Genomic DNA, 24,595 nt, shown 5'->3' on the forward strand with positions numbered 1-24,595 from the left:
GGGGAAAACAACAACCAAACAATCCAGCTCTTACCATCTGTCGACTAAAACTTTGGTACTGATGAAATCATTCCCTTTAGAAATAATTTCAGATAGTTGCATGGTGTCACGGTTGCCATTGCGCCCGATTGGCCCCGTCCGTGTGGCGCCACCTGCGGCTCATTAACAGATTGGCTTTCTGTCTTTTTAAGCACAGTGGTCTCATTTTTCCTTTGTCAGTCCGTTAACGAACCTCTGCCCCGCAAGACGTGGGTTCTGACTCGGTCCTGTTCTCCTGTTGGTATTTCCTATCCGGTATTGTTTCCGTTTATTTTGTCCTGTTAAATATCGGTTTCTTGTTTCGTTCCAGTCTATTTTTGTCCTGTTTATTATTCTCTCCAGTTTTCGTTTCCGTCTAGTTTGTCCTGTTTCCTTTCAATATCCTGTTTCATTATCAATCCTGTCTGTCCCGTCCTGTCCGGTATCGACCCCATCTGTCCGATATCTGCTCGGGCAATTGGAATCGATCTCGTCAGTCTCTGGCTTCCTGTCTTTCCATGCCAGACGGCTGCCTAACGTGCATGACTCCCCATTTCCCGTAAAATAAAATGCTTGGGTGAGAACGTCACGCGTTTGGGTCCTGATCCTGCTCTGGTTCATGAAATGAAATGAAATGATCTGCATTTACATAGCGCTTTTCAAGTCAATGACTTCCCAAAGCGCTTTACATTGTGCTTCATATTTCCCAATAGCGGCCGTGATCTGTGCAGCCATGCAAGGCGCTAACCTGCATATTGGGGGTATTGGGGGTTCAGTGTCTTACCCAAGGACACTTCGACATGTAACACGGACAAGCCGGGATTCGAACTGGGATCCCTTAATCCTAAAACGATCACTCTACCTCCTGAGCTACTGCCGCCAGCATGACAGCATGGAATTGCCAAGTTATTTTTAATCTAATTTTTTTTTAAACTTTTTTTTTGTCAGATTTGCGTATGACCATAATTACACACATGGCAAGCAATTGGTGTTTTGATCCTTACAACAGCTCTCACTTTTCCATGTAAAACACAATTCACAATCGTTCCCTTCCCAATAGAGCAACAATAGAAAGACATTTTGCTTGATTCATGGTGCTAGCTTGTAAGCATGAACTCAAACTAGAGGTTACTTGAAGTTGGACTTGATGAAAAAATAAAAAGAAATTCAAAGACTACTGAACACTACCACTACTGAAAAATATTAGTCGAAATACTTGTGAATTTGGTGTGGGAAAAGAACGACCGAACGCCCAATCCCCTCTCCGCCTATTTGGTGACTCGGGTCAAACCCTATAAACACGCCGTAGAAAATATCTGCTTATTTCATTCATCAGCTAGTTTAACTTCCTACAATACACCCACCACTCTAGAAAAAACAAAACATCCCAATGTCCATCTTGTTGAAATGTTTGAAAATTGACTTTAGCATGAGCTGGAATGATTGGGTGCCATTGGAGCATCACCCATGTTAAGACGCGATGCCATTGTTGAGTTGCATTTCAGGGTCATGGCCACATGAGAATGGTAAACCCAAAGAGTAAGACTGAGTCCAGATAGAAACTAAAATCCTGATACGGGGTACGAACAGCACAAATATGTAATGGCCAACATATATATTGATTTGAAAAAGATTAATCACAAGATGCAGATAATCAAAGTAGAAAACATGAAAACTGGAGACTGAAAGTTTAAAAGCAGCTGTTCAGTCAATTCAGTTAACAAAACCAAGTGCTGAGTCAGCTTCTGTGTTGGCATTTTTCACATCTAGGGTAACCCACCACACTGCCTGTGAAAGATGGTGGTAATATCTTAATCCCTTCCCCCTTTTTCTTGGGTAGGCAGACAAACAAACAAACATATATACTTAGATCCCAAACAAAATCTTATCACCATCCTCTTTGCTTGCAGGTGACAATAAGTCTAGTTCTGTTTTTTATGTGAATCAACGTGTGTGTCTCTTTTTTACCCAATTAGTAATTCATCGCAGGAAGCACGAATGAACACATAACAAAAGATTAGTTTATAGATTGGACATTTGGCCACCTCAGGTAACTGCAATCCACACTCAGAAATCCTAAAACAATTTTATTCTGAACACAATTGTCATGATTACTGGTTTGGGGCACCTGCGGCTGCCCCGTTGGCGCCAACAGCCCTGGTCGCTGATTGGCTCCTTGCCACTTTTTAAACACCCCGGCTACCTGTTACCGGTGTCAGACCATTTGCGAACCTATGCTCCCAGCTAGGCAAGCTCATACCTTCCGACATTTTCCTGTCCTGTTTTCTCCTGCCTGATACCTGTTGCCGACCTGTTTCTGGAACCGTTTCTGCCCTGCTCTTCCTCCCCGACCATCGACCTGCTTTGCCCTGTTTCCTGCCTGATGCCTGTTGCCGACCTCTTTTCTGGACTCGATACCTCCCTTGCTCTCCCGTTCCAGCTAGTGACCAGTATCCCTGCTGCCTACGATTAACCTCACTCGAAGTGCCACTTCCACGTTCCAGCCACCTGCTACCCGTGTCCTTTGATCATCAGATCGTGGAAGCAAGCACTGCTCTCTCTCTTTATCAATAAAACTGAGAAGACAAACGCTACTGGGTCCTGTCTCTGTTTCTGGCCTGTGACAACAATAAAAAAAAACGCTAAAATTTACATGTGAAAATTCATCTTTGTATAGGTTTTAATAACTCAAATCGAAAAAAGGATGAGGAGGAAGAAAGAAAAACAACCAACGTAAATCGCGCTTTAAAACATACCATCGTTTCTAGATTGACTAATAAAAGGTGGTTTATAATATTGTATTATGATATGAAGTTGGAATTAACCGATAGAAAAGGCCAAAACCAAAATAGCCTCGAAAAAGATTCAAACTTTTATGGCATTCTCAAGTCGACATTGATAAATCTGCTGGCCCTGATCCTTTGCTTGTAACAAGCAGCGGCACAATGCAAGATTGAAAGGAAGAACATTATCTTCCGAGAATGATCACCAGTGTAATCAATCTGCCTTCAGGCGCCCTGTTGGGTCGCCCGTGAAAAAAAAAGAACCTTGCGAGAGAAGAGGTTGCCAGAGTGGATGCAGTTGTTTTTCCCATATGCTCTCTCTTTCTCTCTCTCCATGTACTCCAATCTTACTCAGCCTTTGTCAGGTTGCACAGTCAATAAACAAAGGGAAGCGAGCGGAAATTGTAGGCAATTCAGTGCTTCATGCTGTGTCCTGATTACACAGTTTGAAGTGGGGTTGCAGACATAATGGATAGAATGAGAACGAGAGGAAGAGCTACTTTTATTAAATAAATACAGAGTTGTGATTGCATCAGACCAGAAATGCCCCAAGACTTTTGATTAGGGAACCAAAGTCAACAATCTTGAAAAGGCTTCTGGTTTTCAGTTTTATGATTAACGATATGTGTCAATGATCCTTGAGAGTGTTTCTGTAGGAAATTAGACAAAATTTAGCAATTGCAAAAAGCCAGAGCACACTTAAGACATCGTCACAGGCATCAAGAAAACAAAAGACTGTTTCAGTGTTCCATCCATTTAAACACAGACCCGCCTTACAACGTTTTCAATGTTTGGGTTGGGAAGATGTTTTTTCAGCCCCTCTTTAAGGCATTTTCCCCACTATATGACATCATCGAGATTTATTTTTTGTACCCAAAAACGTATTACGTGTTAAGATCCCAAGTTGTTTGTCAGTTATTGGACAACTTTCAATAAAATGCTGGTTTGCTATTGGTCTGTGTCCCAGCATCATTTAACCCCTGCAATGCTAAAAGGTAAACTACTTCCCATTATGCCTTTTTTCCTTTTTCATTCATTTCAGAATCTTCTTTGCTTCGTAAAGACTTTGAGAGCAGTGATAATAAAAGGAGGAGCAAATACATGAAAACTATGGAATAAAAAAGCTTGCGATAATCAAGGATTACAAAGAAGTGACACTAATTGATGCCCTCCCTTAATTGCATGGCTATAACCAATCTACAATCGTGATTATAATTTAAAAAAAAGGAGGCTGTGATGCCATCAATATGACACACAGCTAAACCACCAAAGGACCACAACCACAGTGGTCATGTGACTGAAGCTTTAATTCCCTTCACTGGACAGTGAAAACTGCAAAGACAATGTGCCAATTAGTTCACAAAATAGTACATAGAAATTACATCTGTCTGAACTATTACAAGATATAGTTGTTTTTACATCATAAAAACACATTTAGAAACTTACAGCATTGCCTTATTAATGCTTCAACATGGATGGAGTTAGATTAGGCATGCAACCATCCCTTCAGCCATTATTTTAGATTACTTATGACAACAGATTGTAAAACAAGAAGTGACACTTAAAACCCGGAAGTGATTTTATTTCATTATAGTTTTCATAAAGCTCAATCAAACACAAATGATCTATGTGTTTTATATACGTTAGTCTACAGGACATCTTTTTGAATGCACAGATTGGGACATATTTGAATACGCTGCCTCCTAGAAAAAAAAAACCCTAAACATATATGAGTTTGCCATGTCTGTGTCAGCATGCATTAGTAAATTTGCTGTGGAAGTCAGCAACAAAAAAACATCTGCACACATGCCAATCAGAAGCCTTGGTTGACTGCTGAGATACGCAAATTGCTAATGGCACAGAGCATTGCCTTTAAATCTGATGACGAGGAAGCACTGTGATCAGCATAGGCCAACCTCAACCGTGCTATCAGACTAGTCAAGCGTCACAGTCAAAATGTCTGGGACTTTTTAATCAATACCATTAACACCAGGTATATGGGGAAATACAATCAGGCTATCTCCAACTACAAGCCGACCCCCCCCTTAGTGGGGGACACTGGCTTGGACTTCCTGAAAGTCCTTAACAAATTCTTTGGGAGGTTTGATGCACTAAATGGCACCCCTGCAGTAAAAGCTGTTCCACATTAGAATGAAAGAGCACTCATTTGGGAGTCAGCTGACGTGAGGAAGACCCTGAAAAAAGTCAACTTTTGGAAGGCTCCATGCCCTGACAGCATTCCGAGACTATTCCTTGGGGAGTGCGCCAGTCAGCTGGCTGGGGTCCGGAGAGACATTTTCAATACCTCACAAGACCAAGCCTAGGTACCATCTTGTTTCAAGATTGCCAACATAATCCCAGTGCCGAAACCCCCCAAGATCACATCACTTATTTACTTTTTGCACTTTCTCCTATCATAATGAAGTTCTTTGAGAGGCTGGTTAAAGAGCCCATCACCTCCTCCACTCGACCTCTATCAGTTTGCCTACCAGTCAAACCGCTCCACCGGGGATGCCATCTCCTTTGCTGTTCACCTGAGCCTGACACACGAACAGGAGAACACCCATTTGTGGATGCTGATCCTGGACTTCAGTTCAGCATTCAACACATTAATCAAACAACACCAGGGAGACAAAGTACTGTGCTTCAACACTCCCCTGAGGAACTGGCTGCTGGACCTCATCACTGAAAGACCCCCGTCAGTGACGCTTGGACAGAATATCTCCAACGTCATCACTCTCAGCACAGGCTCCTCCAAGGCAATGACCTGAGCCCCCTGCTGTTCTCATTGATGACACATGACTGTATCCCAAGGTCAGCCAGAAACTACATTGTGAAGTTCGCGGACAAAACAACTGTGGTGGGAGTCATCAGAGAGGACAATGACCTGGCGTACAGAGAGTAAGTGACCTTTTGATTGACCAATTCCTGGCCTTTTTCCACAGTCCACAGCCCGCATTAGCCAATAAGGTCTTGTTTGATGAAAGGGAGAATGCCCCGTTTAGCTCCAAATGTCTTCTGCCAGTAGTAACAGATTTAAATGATGATTGGGACATTGGTCAGCCAATGAAATTCTGATCATAACGATACGCAGATAGTTACTGTGTATTCAAAGTACCATCAAATTGAGGTGCGCAACGCCATTCGGGATACATTTTTTTACTCACCATTATCACGCGCAAGTGTGCACAATCATTGATTAACTTTTGGAAAGAAAATAAAACATTTACAGCTCCTTTAAAATGTCTTGAAAATGGCCAAAGTAAAACATACAGTTGCAAAGGTTTTAGTGATGTAAACTGATGTAAACCAAATGGACACTTTTGGCAGGGGTAGCCCCACCTTTAGAAACGTGTAAAATACAATGCTTAGTTTTTCAGAATGTGATCAAATTTGACAAAGTACCAGCTAAGGCTTCAAACTATTGTCTCACCTATCTTCCAGCTAAGATGCCAAAGCTGCACTGATTTGCAGGTTTTTGATTGCAAAAAAAAAAAAGAAAAAAAAACTATTTCTATATGTTCCAACTCATTTTACTCTATGTTAGTAGTACTTGTAGTGATTATTTCCTTCTGGGACAAAACCTCAGAGTCTTTACTTTCAAAAAAAAAACCCAAAACGTCTATTTTCTCCAAATAGTTCAAGAACACCATTCAATTTAATTTGGGTATGTCTTGGATTGGGATTGAGAGGAAATTTTTACATAAAGGTTAAGGGGTAAAAGAAAAACAGTTGCTGTCAGGAGCCTTTTAAACTCGCAAGTGGAGAGTTTAAAATTACTTTCATATTTAATCCGCCTTTTCCTACCCCGTCTGCATCCACCCTCTACTCCATTTTACCGACTCAAGCCTATTCACACCAAAAGTAAAAAAAGTTTTATTTCTCCTTTACATCTAGATATCTACCATGTACTATTGTTAATTCATTTTCAAATGTTTTTGTATGAAATCAGTACATTTTATAGTTTTTATTTTTATTTTAAAATCTTTACCACAATGTACCAGGGGTTCAGAAAGCAAGAGGTAATTACCATAGGTTTCTATTTCCCGCCATGCGGCAATTTTACTTTGCGATCCCCACCTCATAACATATTAATGTTGTATTGGTGGTATACTGTACAAAGTCCCAATCCCACTGCTGGGGTGAATGTCATTCAAATGTGAATATAATTTACCGCCTGTAACGTCTGGCTAACTAAAGGCGCACAATGGTGGAAAAATGCAGCATTTGCCACTACCTGTTTTTATCCCATGCGTTGAATCACTTGTAAATAGCCGAGCAGAGTGATTAAATATTGCTCAGGAATTGATTCTTTATGTGAGGTCTGCTAACAGTTCATACCAACATGCAAACGCTTCTTGGGTACCGATGATGGAATTGTAATTTGAAATGTTTGAGAGTAAGTCTTTCAACAGCAACAACTTTAAAAACACACAGTATACAAACAAAATGTAAACATGCCAGTCACAACCGGCTGTTCCTGCCCACTTGACCATTAATGCTAGAGTGTAAACTCTTATCCACCCCTCTCGGTATCATAGCAACTGAGCTCGTGGCGACCAGCATAAATCGAGAACCCATTTAGAGCAATTCACATGCGTCAATCCTGTGATTGACATGTGCTGTCCTGAATCCCTGCCTCTACTTTCCTTGGAACGAAAAGAAGTGGCCATGGTTATCAAGTGATTCTGCAAAAAATATGTTGACGGACATCGAGCAAACTAGGGCAGCACTTTTTAGAGATTCCAACACGTATGCTAGAAATAGAGAGTGTCAGAAAGTTGGGTATTTGCATCAGGGGTGAAGGGTCAGCTTGTGTGTTAGCAGTCGGCGTCACCCAATATCCATAAGGAGAGCCCATATGTGTGTGACCTGTTTTTCCAGCTTCAATCCGTTTATTTGTGCAGCAGCACGAGGCGAACATCTTCATCCACACCACGGTTGATCCCCAGCTAGATTTATGCCACGCGCCCGCGGTGCGATTGCTCCCGCACATAATTAGTATTGTTGGACTAGGCTTTATCCTTGCTGCTGCAAGGCCAAGATTAAAATTTAATCAGCTGTTCAACCGTGTCACTGCCATACTTTGGATCCCGTGAGAGATTACGAGGACACCAGGTGCCCAAAAACTGGACCACGCATCCAGTCCTGCGGCCAACCGATCGGATGGAGAGGACCACACACAATCTCTTGGCGTAGGGGAACGACAGCTGTTTTGGCGCAACAGCACGGTACAAGGTTTAACAGGTACTGAAGCCAAAAGGATGAATTGGGAGCATGCAAGAGGCGGCCAGGGGAATTTTCATCGGTGTAAAACAAACAACACTTCTCTGTGCTTTCCTGGAGAAAATGTCTTTGACAAATTAGCATACTCAGGGGAACGATACAGACTCCCAGCAGACTTTGGAACTTGGAATGAATTAAATGGTGGTAAAACGTGATGGTGTTCTTTTGGCTGTTTGGTCACACAATTACAGACCTCCTGTTATCTCTTATTCGACTACTTCTAGTCTTTCATGGTAAAACCGAACTTTACACCGTACTTACAACACTGAAAGACTTTAAAATACGCGAGTTTTGAACTTGCAGAGAAAGACAAGATAAGATAGTCCAACCTATTCTAAAATCCCTCCCCTGAGCCCTTTCTTTTTATTAATAAAAAGGTTAAGAACAGCAGATCTGCCTTAAATGGTGTGAGTATCAAGAAAAAAACAACATTGTTGGACAATAGTGACAATGATGTCACAAGTCAAACTAAGACACAACAGTGCGGTATAATAGTAAAAAAAAAAAAAAAAAGAACTAGCATCAAATATAGTCTCTTTTGCATGTGCCCAATATTAAAAAACAGAATAAACGTATCACTGTGTTGAGTGAATTTCCGCAATGTAGGGTTCAAACCATAACCATACAACACACACATGTATACATACAAACATATATACATTATATACCGTAAATTCCGGACTATAGAGTGCACCTGATTATAAGCCGCACCCACCACATTTTAAGAGGATAACCACATTTGTACTTACACAAGCCTCACCTGTATATAAGCCGCATGCGCCCACATTAAAACATGTAACACAATCACAAAATCGACCCAAATCCGACTTTGAGTCCCACGATTGTAACTGAATATAAAGTACACAGTTCAAAAACCACAGCCGGCAAAATGAACGGAAAATGATACCGGTACTTAATGTTTGATGCAGACCTGCAGAGTCCGGGTCCCGTTGAAAATAATCCAAGGGGAAAAAAATGTATATTTCCAAAGGTAAGGGTGGGAAAAATATATATCCACTATTGTCCGCCGCGTCCACAAACACGTCTCACCTTTACTCCACTTCCCGTCACCCCCCGTTGTTTTTGCCCCTTCTTTTTGATTCGCCCATGGAAAACATGTCAAAATAAGTCTCTAAAATAAATACATTACAAAAATATACAGTTGAATATACATATTATACATGGTTACACATATTTACAAAGAAAGACGGTACACCGAGAGAGTTTTCAAAGCTTTAATAATAATATTATAACTTTCATCCCAAACCGTGCCTGTGAAGGTTAGCAAAACGCTACTAGCAACACGCTCCTAGCGACACGCTCGCAACACAGTAGATGGCTCTGTTAAAAAAAAAATACCATACTTGTAGTAATCACGGTAAATCGTCCTCATCTTCCTCCTTATAACTGACGTCATCAAAGTCGTCTTCCTTCAGTATAGGAAAGAGCCTTTGTCATATGGACGCCGTCCCACGCTCCCTTATTCAAAAATACGCTAGCAACACGCTCGCAAAGTAAAGTTTACGTGCAGTAGCTCTGTTTCCTTCTTTATCAGACTGCTCGATTGCGTTTAGCTTGAAAGCTGCATCATGTGCCTTTCTTTATGCAATTTGTATGATGAGGATGTGTCTACGCTAATTTAATTTGTGCACAAGCTAAGAAGTTGCTGTCTTCCTCGGTGCATATATTCCACCGGTCTAAATCTTACCTTTTTGTTAGAAAAATTACATAAATTGGTCGCATCACTGAATAAGCCGCAGGGTTGAACGTTTGGGAAAAAAGTAGCGGCTTATAGTCCGGAATTTACGGTACATACATTATATACAAGCATTTTATATACATATTTATATACACACATTTTATACATATATAATAAAAATGAAGTGCTGTAGTGTAACACAAGTAATCAAGTGCAGTTTACTTCATCTGATATTTTATGCCAAAACACTACGGTATTTGTAGTACAGAGATGAATGATACACGCAAACTCCGCTTTACGCACTAAAAAAGCTTCAAGTTAATTGATCGATTCATCTAGGACTTTTCTGATTTGTTTTCTGCCACACGCTTAAAGTGCTACAGTCAATATGTTTTGATTGTGTGAATACAACAGTTGTATCCATCCGTATATAGCAGGGGTCGGGAACCTATGGCTCGCGAGCCAGGTATGGCTCTTTTGATGATAACATATGGCTCGCAAATCTGGCTCGCAGATTTGGGTTTAAAAAAATTATCGTTTGCTTAAATGCATCCATCGATTTTCTATTGATCATGTCTTGTGCAGAGTTGCAGTTGCACGAGCGATTGTCTATTTTAATTGGATGATAATACCCGATGTTGGCCGTTACTGGGGGGCACAGGTACACGCCCCCTTTTGCGTCCATTGGCACTTGGCCGTTGGTCATTAGCTCAAAGCTAACTCTTTGACGGAGAAGATGGCGAAACGAAAAAAAGATGATGAATATCGTACATTTCAGGACGAACAGCCCGAAGAATTTGCCTTTGTGAAGAGGTATGCCTAATTTGCTATGACAAAATTGCATCGATGAAACAGTCGAATGTTAAGCGGCACTTCGACACACGCCATGCCCCCTTTGCACGGACTGCTTTTGCAGAGCAATGTGCGCTGGTTGTCAAGAGGGAAGGTGCTCAGCCGTTTTACGGCTTGCCTCAACGAAATACGGATTTTTCTTGAAACGAAAGGCAACGAGCATCCTGAGGTAGCGAAAACTGAGTGGCTCCTCAAGTTTTATTATCTCGTCGATATTACCGAACATCTAAACCAGCTCAACGTTAAAGTGCAAGGCGTTGGAAATACAGTGTTATTCCTTCAACACGTTGTGTTTGCTTTTGAAAACAAGCTGGAGCTCTTGATCAAGGATTTTGAAACAGGTCGCTTACTACATTTCGAAAAACAGAGTTTACAGAGGCATACACAACAAGTGAGCCCGCTCAAAACATCTCCACCAGCTAGCTGGCTTCACATCCGGTCTCCTCCAGTCGTTCAAAGCGCACTTTGGAGAATTTCGTGAGCAGTGTGGTCTTATTAAGTTCACCACCCATCCAAACGAGTGTTCACTGAACACAGCCGACCTGAGTTGCATTCCTGATGTCTCCCTGGTAGATTTTGAAGCAGAAGTGGCTGACCTGAAGGCCTCAGAGATGAGGATGAGCAAGTTCAAATCACTGAATGAAGAATTGGAAAGAATTGCACGACAGAAAGCGGAGTTGGCGAGCAAGCACATGAGGACAGAACTGGACAAACTTCAATCCAAAGACGAGCTGATTCTCAAAGCTTGGAACGCGCTTCCAGTCACATACCACACACTGAGGCGTGTGAGTATTGGTGTATTGACAATGTTTGAATCGACGTATTCATGTGAGCAGTCATTTTCACATCTCAAAAACATCAAGTCCAACCTACGATCACATTTAACAAATGAAGGCGTCAATGCCTGCATGAAGCTTTAACTCACCAAGTACCAACCAGACTACAAAACCATCAGCAAACCCATGCAGCACCAGAAGACGCATTAATGGTGAGTATTATAACATCATTATTTAAAATAATAAATTAAGACGCTTGTTATGCTCACATTTAATTGAATTCTGTCTTAAAATATATTATATGGCTCTCACTGAAACACATTTCCAAAAATTGTGCTTTTATGGCTCTCTGAGTCAAAAAGGTTCCCGACCCCTGGTATAAAGTGAAAATCAAGTGCAAATCTCTCTGGAAAGCCACATTGGTGTGATTATTCTGGTGCTCTTAAAGTGAGGGCTATATTATGCAGTGCTTGCAAAAAAAATAGCTAAATTTATAGGCAAAAATGCAAACGCAAACGCCATATGGTGAGGGAACAATATATGTATACTTTTAACATTTAGGCATTTTTTTAAACTTTGACAATTGAAATAAGAACAATAAAAATAAGTCAGGCATGTAATACATTGTTTTTGTTCCGCTTCAATGATTCTTGACTGAGCGCAATCGAAGTGACAGCAAAATCTGTTTTGGACCAAAAAAAAGAGTGCTCTGGTCAATATAACGAGAGTGAGAATTAGAAAGATTGGGTCCAATTGTTGTCAATCTCAACTTTAAAACTCTCCTAAAGTTTATTAGAGAGAGAATAAAGCCTTTTCTACTCCCACTGTTACATCTGTGAGGTGCTCTCAAAACTTCCACATAATTGCCACTCATTTTAGAGACCCTGCAGAGAATTATTTGTGGTTTTATGTTGGCAAGCCTTGCAGGGCTTAATTGCGACACCCCCCCGTCAAGAGTATGAACGATTGATCACTGGGAAGTTTCCGTGCGACGCTTACTACACTCCTTCCTTCTCGCCGCAAAACTGAAGCCACCGTCTGAGAAAGGTAGACATGTTGGCTAACAGCAAGGCACATTCAAAGTAAAGTGTGGGGCGCTTTTGTTCGGGGCGCAGTTTTGGCAGGGAAACCGCTTAAAGAGACTTAAATGAAACACAATGGGAGGCTGCATCTGTGCTCAGGTTATAACCGTGTATACAGCACTACAAGGGGGAAAGCAAATTATAAGGAACACCCTCCAAAATTGCTCTTTTGTCATAAATTGTTCATACAAAGGGCGCAACACACTACAAGATGAAATTGAGACTACAGTCTAAAGTAAGACCTACTGTGGTTATAAATCGTTGGGTTATTTTTACAATGTGTCATGATTACTCATTACTCACCTGTGCTTGCTTTGTTTGGCATCAGCTGGTGCTGCTTACCTGATTGGTTCCCCCTCCTATTTAAGCTCAGTGTTCTCACTTGCCCTTGGTCAGTCCGTCCGCGAACCTCTGTTTACACAAGACAAGCATTTTGACTCTGACTCCTGTCGGTCCCGTTTTGTCACCCGTTTCCCACGTCTGTTCCTGATTTCCCCGTTTGTCTCCGGCTACGACCCGTTTTTTGACCCTGACCACGTTCTGATCTCCCGTCCCGGCTAATGACCCGTTTTTTGACGCCGACCACGTTCTGATCTCCCGTCCCGGCTGACGACCCATTTTTCCCCGTTTGACCACGCTACAATCTCCCACTCCGGAAGATCCACTTCCGCATTCTGAACACGCTCTGACACCGTAAATGGCTTTCTTCGCTCGCCCAGCGAGCACTGGATCGCTGCCGCTTGTTTTTCCTCTATAACAGTGTTTTTCAACCTTTTTTGAGCAAGGGCATTTTTTTTACATTCGAAAAACAAAAATGTTATAAAATGACACAGAACAGTATGTTTAATTACAATATAATGTATAATACCATCACTTTTTACAGCACAGACACTTTACAATGACATAATATTTGCAGAAAATGATTCATAAATGTTTTGTAAAATTTTAAATTTTAAAAAGTGACATTGGATAATTTCTCACGGCACACCTGACGATCTCTCACGGCACACTAGTGTTCAGCGGCACAGTGGTTGAAAATCACTGCTCCATAGCTCAATAAAATTGTGAGTCACTTTACGCATCTGGGTCCTCCTTCTGTTCTGGTCTTGACACAATGATTATTCAGTTGATCCGTGTTGCCGATTACGATCAAAAACCTTAATTGCATGAGGAATCAAACCCAGTTAGCAGTGGTGAAGGTGCCGACAGTTTAACACTAGACAATCAGTGGTATAGATAACATAAAAATGCACTAGACAGGGTTCGTATACCTTTTACATGGCCAAATTCAAGGACATTTTAAAGGACTTTCAAAGCCAATTTTCAAATGTCTACAAAGAAAATATCCTTTCATCCATCCATTGTCTGCACGGCTTATCCTCAGTAGGGTCGCTGGGGGGCTGGAGCCCATCCCAGCTATCTTTGGGCAGTAGGCAGGGGAATCCCTGAACTGGTTGTCTCTAAAGAAAATAATACTTTGTAAATTATGTATTCTGCAGAGCGATTTATATATGCAATTGTTAAGCTTGCAAGCATTTTTCATGATGCAAGATTTTTAGATTTTGAGTAAATCGCAAATATATTTGAGACAGATTTCTCCCCATATAGGTGTTGGGTTGTTGGGTAGAAATTATAATAATACGTAGAATACATTTACAGTTGAAAAAGTTCTTCCCATTACAATATACTACTGGGAAACCTAATGGAATACACTACCTGTGATTTTTACATGGCCCATAATAAGTATCCATTATTGATACATAGTCATTGCACTAATACAGATTACATAGTGCCCGGTGTAGATTGCATATGTTCCAGTAGAGGGCGAATATAGGATAATTCCATACAAATGAATGCAAACTGCAGTTAAACACAAGGGAAGCACAAATGCAACGGAAAAGCCAATCCAGCAGATAAGAGTGTTGGCGTCATTTTTAAGCAGACTTGTTAAGAAACATGGCAACAATTTCAAGCTTTTACAAATACTATACCCCAAATTCAAGCATTTCAATATTTGAAAACACAACTTTCTAAATTCAACCATTCTCAAGGATTTCAAGCACCCGTACGAACCCTGATAAGGGCTGACCCCACACGAGTTTTACTCACTGTTCCAGAAGCTCTGATTTGCATAGTGCATACTGAACCTCAGTTAAATATGAATAAGTAGGTAAAATAGTTTGTAGAGTCTTTGTTGAAAGACTTTGTTTTCAGTTTCTGTCTTTCGCAAAGTTATTGACACATCGGGAGCAAAGTTGAGAGACTGTTTAACCTATCAGAATGCACTTTGCAAATCAGTGTTTCTGGCACTGTGAGTAAAAATAGTGTGATGATAATACCCATTTATATGCATTTCCAAGTCCGAAAAACACAGTCATTTCATGAGCTTAATCGCTTGGCAACACGTCTGCTCCACTGTGATTCTCTGATAACAATCCTGCCATTTGGAAACAGTCTGTAAACAGAAACAATTATCCAGACTGCTAAAATATGAAGCATATTGGAAGTGAGAATGAAGCCGTGTTGAAAAACGCGAGCGCTAGTGCGTGACGGTGCAGTGGGGCAGAAGTGTGTCATGACAAACGCTAATTGGTCCCAAACAGCAGAGGGGCAACCTGTTAAAGCCCGCTCACATCTGTGACGCCAACTTCCCCATCCCGCATTTTTACACATTTAATTCTCTGCCAAACGGCAACATTTAGCAAGGGGGGAGGGGGGAGTTCAGTGGGCGGGAGGCAGAGCTGAGTCCCTAGGGACATGTGGTGATGGGTTTCGGGACATAATTAAGCGTCTCTTGAAGGACCTATTGGACTGGTGATGGAGAGACACTAATGGCATTAGGATGTCTCTAAGGAGATGGAGCTTGATTCTGATAGATTTCAGTCATCCTTGTCTTTCCCTAAAAGCTCCGTACAGATCATAACTTAATATTCGTGTTGCAGAAAGTCCTTTTTGAGCTCAACGGAATCACTACAAAAAGAATCAATTTCCTGGCATCTAGGCAATCAAGGATGTCCTGATTTGATGTTCTGTATTGGTAGCTACTGCCTTTTGTGTGTAATGTCGGGCCAGGATGAATATACCTATTTACCTATCATTAACCCCTCCATGTGATGGCGGCTCATGATACGATTCCCGACAAATATGCTTACATTCACGAAAGTCCAGTAAATCCAACCGAGTAAAAAATTTACTCCAAAAGACACGATAAAAACGACAGGTAAAACAAAAAAACATGCCTAAATGCATTCCTGCATTGTTCGATCGGTTTATGTCATGATCCGGAAAAGGAGGAGAATCCAAATGCGTGATGTTTCTCACACAAGTTTTTATTTCACGGGAAATGGGGCAGTCATTCACGTTAACCCAAACGCCGGCGGAAGACGTCGGCAGCAGTCTGGTGTGGAATGACAGGAAGCGAGGGCGAAGAGATCAATACCAATTGCTCGACCAGATATCAGACAGATGGAGCGATACCATACAGGACGGTACAGACAGGTATGATATTAAAACTGGATATCGAAATTAAACACGACAAACTAGACGAGAACGAAACTGGAGATCGATATTAAACAGGACAAAATAGACGGGAACAAACCTGAACAGGAAACGCAGGCAGGGAACCGGACAGAGTCAAAACCCACGTCTTGTGGGGCAGAGGTTTGTTGATGGACTGACAAAGGGTGAGTGAGAGAACTGAGCTTAAATAGAAGGGAAGCCAATCTGTCAACGAGCCACAGCTGGCACCACACAGGCGGGGCCAATTGGGCGCCATGGCAACCGTGACAGGTTTCATTCTAATCCATCTGATTGGCTTCATTACTCCCCTTTAAAAATAAAAAGACTTGTCAAATTTTTGTTCCAATTATTCCTCTGACAGTTGGATTGACACAGCTCCTGCCCAATTGCGAACTTTATTTTTTAAAGTCTGTGACAAACTATCAGGGCCTGTCTTGAAGGAAAAAAAAAACATAAAAAACGTCACAACCAATTTGGCTTCAAAAATCTTTAGCCAATAGTGACCGAATCAAATGCGGATCGACACATTGATTAACCAATGAATTCCCAAAGTAAATATGTACACATTTACGGTGTGCGTTTAAATTCAAAGCCAATGCTAAACGTGCACAAAGCCAATTGTCATTCATTTTTACGCAGCATTATTACTCGCAAGTGTGCACAATCATGGATTTACTTCTAGAAAGAGAGGTCATACATTTACAACTCTTTCACAATGTCTAAAAATTATTGGCCAAAGTAAAATACATAAATGCATAGTTTTATGGGCTGGTCATCTCCAAATGGCCACTGGTGATATGAAGAAGGACGATTTCAGATGAGTCAGTGGACCAGCGTCTAGACCTGAAGCATGTCAACGCCTGCATCGACCATCTCTTGAATTGGGAAGCTGCGTCATTGCTGTTATGGACTTTTCGGACTAGTTTACAGGCTTGAGGCGTCGTTGCTGTCATGCAATTTCGGATGATTCCAACATGGCGGCGCATGGATACATGCTTGCGGCTCGTTGTCCAGCTAATCTTCCATTTATTGCCGTTCTCTTGTCTTTTTTGCTTTCACTTTTGGACACATGTGTGGCCAAAAACACTTACAGTAGGGACGAACTTATTCGGTTGGGTGGGCGTCTAAATTTCGACTTTTCGGGCACTTTTTATAACGCCTATGATATACCGAGCGAACTTCAAAGAGACCCGGCATCCTTGTGGACAGCTATTCCTCTTAATAAACGACGGCGGCGGCCCCGTAAAGAAAGGAAACAGAAACGTGGTTGCCGTGCAGGTAGATGTGTGAAGCGTGTGAAGTCCAAGCAGCAAGATGGACGCGAGGATGGACGCGAGGATGTAACTAATTCCACCATTCATTCCTCGCCGGACAACCGACGCTTTAAACTCAGCGCTCACGAACGGCCACAACGCCGGGAGCTTTTGAAGATCTCGACAAGGACTACAAAGAGTTCAGCTAAGTCAAATGATTCAGCAAAGCTGAAATTTGGTCTGTTAAATATTAGATCGCTTGCTCCAAAAGCTTTACTTGTTGATAACATTATTCGTGATTATAAACTTAACTGTATGGGTCTTTGTGAAATGTGGTTACGCCCGGATGAGCACTTAGCGCTAAATTATGCCTCTCCCCCAGACTACGAGAGTAGTCATATAGCACGCACGCTGAAAAGGGGTGGTGGTGTTGCGCTAATCTCTGAAAAATCGCTCAAATTTAATACACGTACCTCTAATAAATACAAAACGTTTGAGGCTCTTGTGATGCGGTCCCCTCAATTGTCAATTGATGTAATAACTATCTATCGTGCACCTGGGCCATACACAACTTTCTTAGACGAATTTGCTGAACTTTTGTCTGAACTAGTAACCTATGCAGACAAAATTATAATTATGGGAGACTTTAACATTCATATGAACTCCCCACACAGTTCACTTACTATTGCGTTTAGTTCTCTAATTGATGCATTTGGTTTTACTCAACTGGTTGACTTGCCAACCCATAAAAATGGGAACACGCTAGACTTGATTCTGACTCGAGGAGTTTTAACCTCAAACATTATGGTGCTACCGTGTACTACTGTTATCTCTGATCATTATTTAGTGACATTTGAGGTGCTAACTAAATGTAGAGTTAATAAAGCTGAGGGATTTAGCGGACGCAATATAAGCACTGGCACAGTTTCTGAGCTCTTTGAACTCCTTCCTGGAGCAGTTGCGTCCTTTCCTAAATACAATGGCTCGATTGACTCACTCATGAATGAGTTCAATACCACCCTGACTAGTGTGCTGGATTCAATAGCGCCCATAAAACTAAAATCACGTCCTAAAAGACGCACACCTTGGTTTACTGATGAAACTAGAACCCTTAAAAAAGAATGCAGGAAATGGGAGAGAAAATGGCGCTCTACCAAGCTTGAGGTTTTCCATCAAACCTGGTGTGACAGCTTGTTAAAGTATAAAGCGGCCCTTGCCTCTGCAAAATCGGCCTACCTTTCGAAGGTGATTGCGTCTCAAAAGAACAACCCCAAAGCCCTTTTTGACACTGTAGCATCGCTTACAAGGCAACAGCCTATCGCAGACAGTTCGACACACTCTGCTCAGGACTTAATGGTCTTCTTCACTAAGAAGATTCAATGCATACAGGAAGAAATTGCAAAAGATATTGTTAGTACCACACCTATTAAAGGACTGAAATTTACAGATGCACGACAGGGTGGCTGCCCTGGGAAAATGGCCGGTTTTAGTGAACTGTCACTTGATGATCTCAAACAAGTGGTGAATGCGGCCAAACCGACAACTTGCCAGTTCGACCCGCTCCCAGGTTCACTTATTAAAAGTCTTTTTAGCGTCCTTGGGCCTTCAGTTCTAAATATTATAAATACATCACTCTCCTCAGGTGTAGTTCCAGTAGCTTTTAAGTCCGCCGTTATTAAACCCACACTGAAACGACCCAACCTTGATCCAGAAATATTAAGTAATTACAGACCTGTGTCAAACCTACCTTTCCTCTCTAAAGTACTCGAAAGAGTAGTGGCACAGCAGCTGAATGCTTTCATATCGGAGAATAACCTTTTTGAATCCATGCAATCAGGATTCAGGGCTAACCACTCTACTGAGACAGCTCTGATCAAGGTAACAAATGATCTCCTAATGTCAATGGATTCTGGCGCTTCATCACTTTTGCTGCTGCTGGATCTTAGTGCTGCTTTTGACACAGTGCGCCACAATATCCTACTAGAACGGTTGGAAAAATGGATTGGTCTCTCAGGAGCTGTCCTCTCGTGGTTCAAATCCTACCTCTCAGATAGGACACACTGTGTTAAATATGGTGAAACGACATCTGAGCCCTTTAATGTTACCTGCGGTGTTCCGCAGGGTTCAGTGCTCGGCCCCCTACTTTTCAACATTTACATGCTTCCATTAGGTGATATTATTCGCAAGTACAATATCAGCTTCCATTGCTATGCAGACGACACTCAACTATATCTTCCGTTGGAGGAATCTTCCACACTAAACTGTGGAAATTTGGAGGCCTGTCTCACTGAGATAAAAGAGTGGATGTCACTCAATTTCTTGCGTCTTAACTCTGAAAAGACTGAAATGTTAGTCATTGGTCCTTCTAAATGCCGGGACTTATTCTCAAAAACTGCTGTGAACATTGACAAATGTCACATCACACAGAGTGACTCAGTTAAAAATTTAGGTGTCATATTTGACCCCGATCTATCCTTTGAGATGCATGTAAAGCAAATTACTAGAACTGCCTTCTTCCATCTTCGCAACATTGCTAAAATCCGTTCAATACTGTCTCAGTCTGATGCGGAAACAATAATTCATGCATTTGTTACCTCCCGTCTCGATTACTGCAATGCACTACTCTCCGGTCTCCCGAAGTCCAGAATCAAGTCTCTTCAGCTAGTACAAAATGCCGCAGCGAGGCTCTTAACCAGGACAAAAAAGTACGATCACATAACACCGATTTTGGCTAACCTGCATTGGCTCCCAGTTAGCCAAAGATGTGACTTCAAAGTTCTCTTAGTATTGTACAAAATCATACATGGACTTGCTCCCTCTTATCTTTCAGATCTGATCTGCCACTATGTCCCGGTCCGAAGCCTACGATCTGAGAGTGCTGGTCTTCTGATGATCCCGAGAGCAAAGAAGTCTTCTGCTGGTTCGAGAGCGTTCTCCATCCGGGCACCGGTGCTGTGGAATGCTCTTCCCCCTGAGATTCGATCTGCAACCTCAGTGGAAATGTTTAAATCTAAACTTAAAACTCACTTCTACTCCATTGCATACGAATAACCTACTCCTCTTGTCGGTTGAAAATAGTTTGTGTAATATAGTGTAACAATCTGTGAAGCCCTTTGAGACTCTTCGTGATTTAGGGCTATACAAATAAAAATGACTTGACTTGACTTGACTTGACAAATTTCAACATGTTACCCATATTTTATTGATGTTTACTATGTTTGTGCACTGTAACTCAATGCTAAATCTATTCCACCCTGGTCATCCTGGAAGGGGGATTACCACTTGTGAAGCCCCTTCTCAAGGTTTCTCTTTTCATCACGCTGAGGTTTTGAGTTTTTCCTTGCCAGCATGTTGGTTTAAGATCAGGCGGTGGTGTAATTGTAATCCTTTGCAGTCCTTTGAGACATTTTTGTGATTAAGGGCTAAGAATAAATGTAACTTGACTTGACACTTTTGGAAACGCTTAATCCTACCATTAGAACAATTTGTAACGTACAATGTTTAGTTTTTCAGATTGTGATGACATTTGACAAGGTACTGGGTAAGGCTTTAAGCTAGTGTCTCACCTGTGTTCCAGCTAAGATGCCCATGCTACACTCTTTTGCAAGCATTTGATTGAAAAAAAAAAAGAATCAGAACTTTCTATTTATGTGAGTTGCGACATCTCATAATCAATTATCTGTCCTCCAACAACCTTTGTTCTCTATGTGCTAGCAAAACATGGGTAAAGCTAGCTGGGCCAAAAATCTAGGTTTCCAGCACTCACTGCCCTAGATAGAGCACGTATTGACACTAATGAGTCGCTAGCATAGAACATGTTTTACCCTGCTGCAATCATTAAATAGTGGTCACTCTAATTGATACATGAATATTTGCCTCATTGTTCAAATCGGATAAGATCAAATGACCACATATTAGTCTATTACAAATTAAGTACCAGTTAAAATATCTACAATTTTCTCAGAAGAAAATAACTTCTAATAATTATTTTCAAACTAATCATAAAATATTGTATTCAAATTTAAGCACGAAAGGAGTGGCACCTGGGAGTGTCAAAGGAGATAGTCATTGCTGTTGAACTGAAGCTTAAAGGACATTGGATTCATTTCACATGTAACTTTGGTGATTTTCTGCCCTTGAAAACACTCTTCTGCCCAAACTCTCAGGCTCTAGCTCTGGCTAAATTGAGTTTGAGACCCCTGCTTTAGATCTGAGGATTTATTTCATGAATATGTATTTAATAAACTTGCCTCAAAGACACCATTGATCAACATTAGTCAACTGTACCAAAAAAAAAAAATCAGTCTAGTTACTGTGGTCGTGGAAAAACACCCTCTAGCATCTTCACCCCTGTGATCTGACTGAAAAGTGATTTATGCATTTGAGCCGTTATAGCACACGAGCTCAGAGCCTGAAGGAATCGAATGCTTTACCAAAAGAGCCATTCGTCATTTGTTTCTACGCAGTATTATTACGTGCAAGTGTACGCAATATTGGAATGACTTCTAGAAAGAGAACATTTACAACTCTTTCACAATGTCTAAAAACTTGGCCAAAGTAAAATACACAAATGCACACAAAAGTTTTAAGGGCTGTGAAGTGGTCGTCTCCTAATGGCCACTTTTGGAAACGCTTAGACATAACATTAGACACATGTGTAAAGTACAATGTCTAGTTTTTCAGATTGTGATTACATTTGACAAGGTACTAGGTAAGGAACAATAATCAACTGCAACAAAAAACAGTCTAGTTACTGGGGTAGGGGAAAACCCTCTGGCACCTCCAACTCTGTTATTTGACTGAAGATGGATTTAATGCATTGAGCCATTAGAGCACACGAGCTCAGAGCCTGAAGGAATTGAATGCCTTGCTAAAAGGGCATAAATGGGTCAAAGGCCATGTTGTTAACCATACATTAACACCTTGCGGTTATTATCATGAATTCACCTAGTTTCTTTTTTGCTTGTGTAATGTTTCCTCTTTGGACAATGTCAACAACAAGACCAGATGTACATTTCAGAGGAAAACACACAAACAACCAAACACAGTTTCCTTGCCAAATTTATTTCTGCAAGTGCCAACGTGATAGATTTTCCCCAAGCAACGGTGGTACCGCCACGCAGTCGTAGTGGAGATATCAAAGCCGTTTTGGAATGTTGGACACACTCCCAAAAAGAAAAGCACCAAAGTGTCAAAGGGGATCCACCTGCCGAGTCGGTGTTGTGTCAGCGCCGGTTTCGATCGCAACCCTTTGGGGAAGCCCCGCCCCGACTTCACATCGGATTTCTCGCAACATATCCCGCTATTGATTAACTCTGTTTAAAATACTCGCTGTATGAACACTGACATCCCTTACATCGATCCACTCGATGTTGCGTCCCCAAAGACCTAAGACTCCTCCGTGGAGACTACGCTTCCCGCATCGAAATGACTTCAGTTCATCGCCGATTAAGTTGACCCAGTGTCAACAGCATGCTTTTTTTTGTGGGGCTAATTTAAAAACGAAAAGAGGGTTTGCAGCTTCAACCGACGGACCACAGAGACCGTGACGCGACGCTGACATTAATGGACTAACACTCACCCCCCCCCCCCCCCCCCCTGACATGATCCCGTCTCGTCATTCACCACGATTAGATCGATGGGAAAGGACGTCCGCTGAAGCCTCACTTAGGGGAATGTTTACTCGACAAACAAAGACCTTCGCTTGTCAGCTGCACCAGTTCATTACTGTCACTGTGTGCTTTTAATACGCTTGTATGTTTGTCCAGGGGCAGCAATTTAAGCACAGAGCAAAGGGAATGCAAAACCATCCAGACAGCAGCCAAAAATGACATACAGTAATCCCTTGGTTATCGTGGTTAATGGGGACCAAAACCACCCGCGAAAAGTGAAAATCCGCGAAGTAGCGACACCCTTTCAAAAATGCTTAAAAAATATATATATATATATATATGTATATTTTTTTTAAATTATTCTATTTTCTCATTATTTTTTAGACCCACAAAGCTCTGAACCCGCGAACGTGGAACCGCAAAGTAGCGAGGTCCCACTGTACACTAAATTAGGGACCCGTTCTAAAGGTTTTTTTTTACTTAATTTAAAAAAAACTTTGGCCTACAACGAGATGCAGCTTATTCTTTTTTTACCCCAGGAAGCGGATGGTCGCATGGGTGTCGGCGGTAACTTCGGACGCACGCTGGGTCTTTCCCCCAGGTCTTCCCTGCTGCATTACCTGTTGGGCCCCACCATTTCATACTTCGCCCCTTTCGGTGGACCACATCCCTTTTGGTCGCCTCGGCTGGTGGCTAGCAACTTGCTTGGAACTGGTGTGAAACATTGGAATCCGACTGTTTATTTAAAACACTACATGGTGTCAAACATTGCAGGTGATGACGCAATGTGATTTCTGCCAAGTGCTCTGAATGTCAAAGTGAAGACATTCAATGAAGCGGAGGGGCTCCTGGGGGTAAACGACGAGAATATCTATAATTTCCTCCGGTAGCCAAATGCATCTAATTAATATGTACATTAATGGATGGACGTGATTCCCACTGTCCTTATGGACTGAGATCAATGGCTTGGCAGCAGGGAAATGTCTAGTCCAGCAAAGTAAATCATTGTGTTGCAACTAAGACACTCCTTTGTGGACTCTGTCCGCGGCTATCAATCTCAATAAATTAGCGCACCAGTGAATATTATTTAAATTGGCATTAACATATATGCAGGAGAGCGACAAAAACATTCTCCCCAAAAAAACAGAGGCTTGTACAATCAAAACAGCCTGTACAGACACTCTGGCAAGTCACACTCATTTTTTTCCATATATATATATATATATATATATATATATATATAAATATTTTCTTTTTTTTGCTTTAATGGCTCTTTTGATCTAAAAGGTTCCTGACCCTGGATCAGATATTTGTACACATATTAAAGAAGCCCCCTCGTGATAGTGTTGCTTCCTTTTTCCAAAGAATAAGGGGGTGGGTGGCATCACGTAGCAAGCGGGTGTGCTGAAGCAGGGTGCTGAGAATAACGAATATAAAAATAAGTAGTAATAGGCAGTTATAAATCCTCCTTATTCCTTTCAAAAAAAGATGACAAAGTCCCATCTGCATCATATGGCCAGAGAGGGATGAGGTTTCGTGCACTTCCGCAGGAACACAGTCACCCCAATAGAAAGTGGTCGCCATGGTGAGCGAAAGTTCATACATCATTCAGCAAAATACATTTATCAGTTCAGTGTTCTTTTAATAAAATGTTATTTTGCAAGCAACATGCCCTTGTGTTTATAGAAAGCATGTTTAAATATTGGAGGTATCAC

General features: G+C 41.5%; 1 protein-coding gene and 1 long non-coding RNA gene across 4 annotated transcripts in view; one reads left to right on the forward strand and one right to left on the reverse strand.

Annotated features, from left to right (window-relative positions):
• Positions 1 to 24,595, reverse strand: part of LOC148362813 (PDZ domain-containing RING finger protein 4) — a 248,545-nt gene that overhangs the window by 55,700 nt on the left and 168,250 nt on the right. The gene's annotated exons all lie outside the window — the stretch shown is intronic.
• Positions 10,533 to 24,064, forward strand: LOC148362814 (uncharacterized). Its single transcript, XR_015850901.1, has 3 exons — positions 10,533 to 10,599; positions 11,212 to 11,626; positions 23,420 to 24,064. It is a non-coding gene; the product is annotated as an uncharacterized LOC148362814 (long non-coding RNA).

Source organism: Urocampus carinirostris, chromosome 7 (assembly GCF_059441175.1).
Source record: "Urocampus carinirostris isolate Australia breed hairy pipefish chromosome 7, RoL_Ucar_1.0, whole genome shotgun sequence".
NCBI classification, from domain to species: domain Eukaryota; kingdom Metazoa; phylum Chordata; class Actinopteri; order Syngnathiformes; family Syngnathidae; genus Urocampus; species Urocampus carinirostris.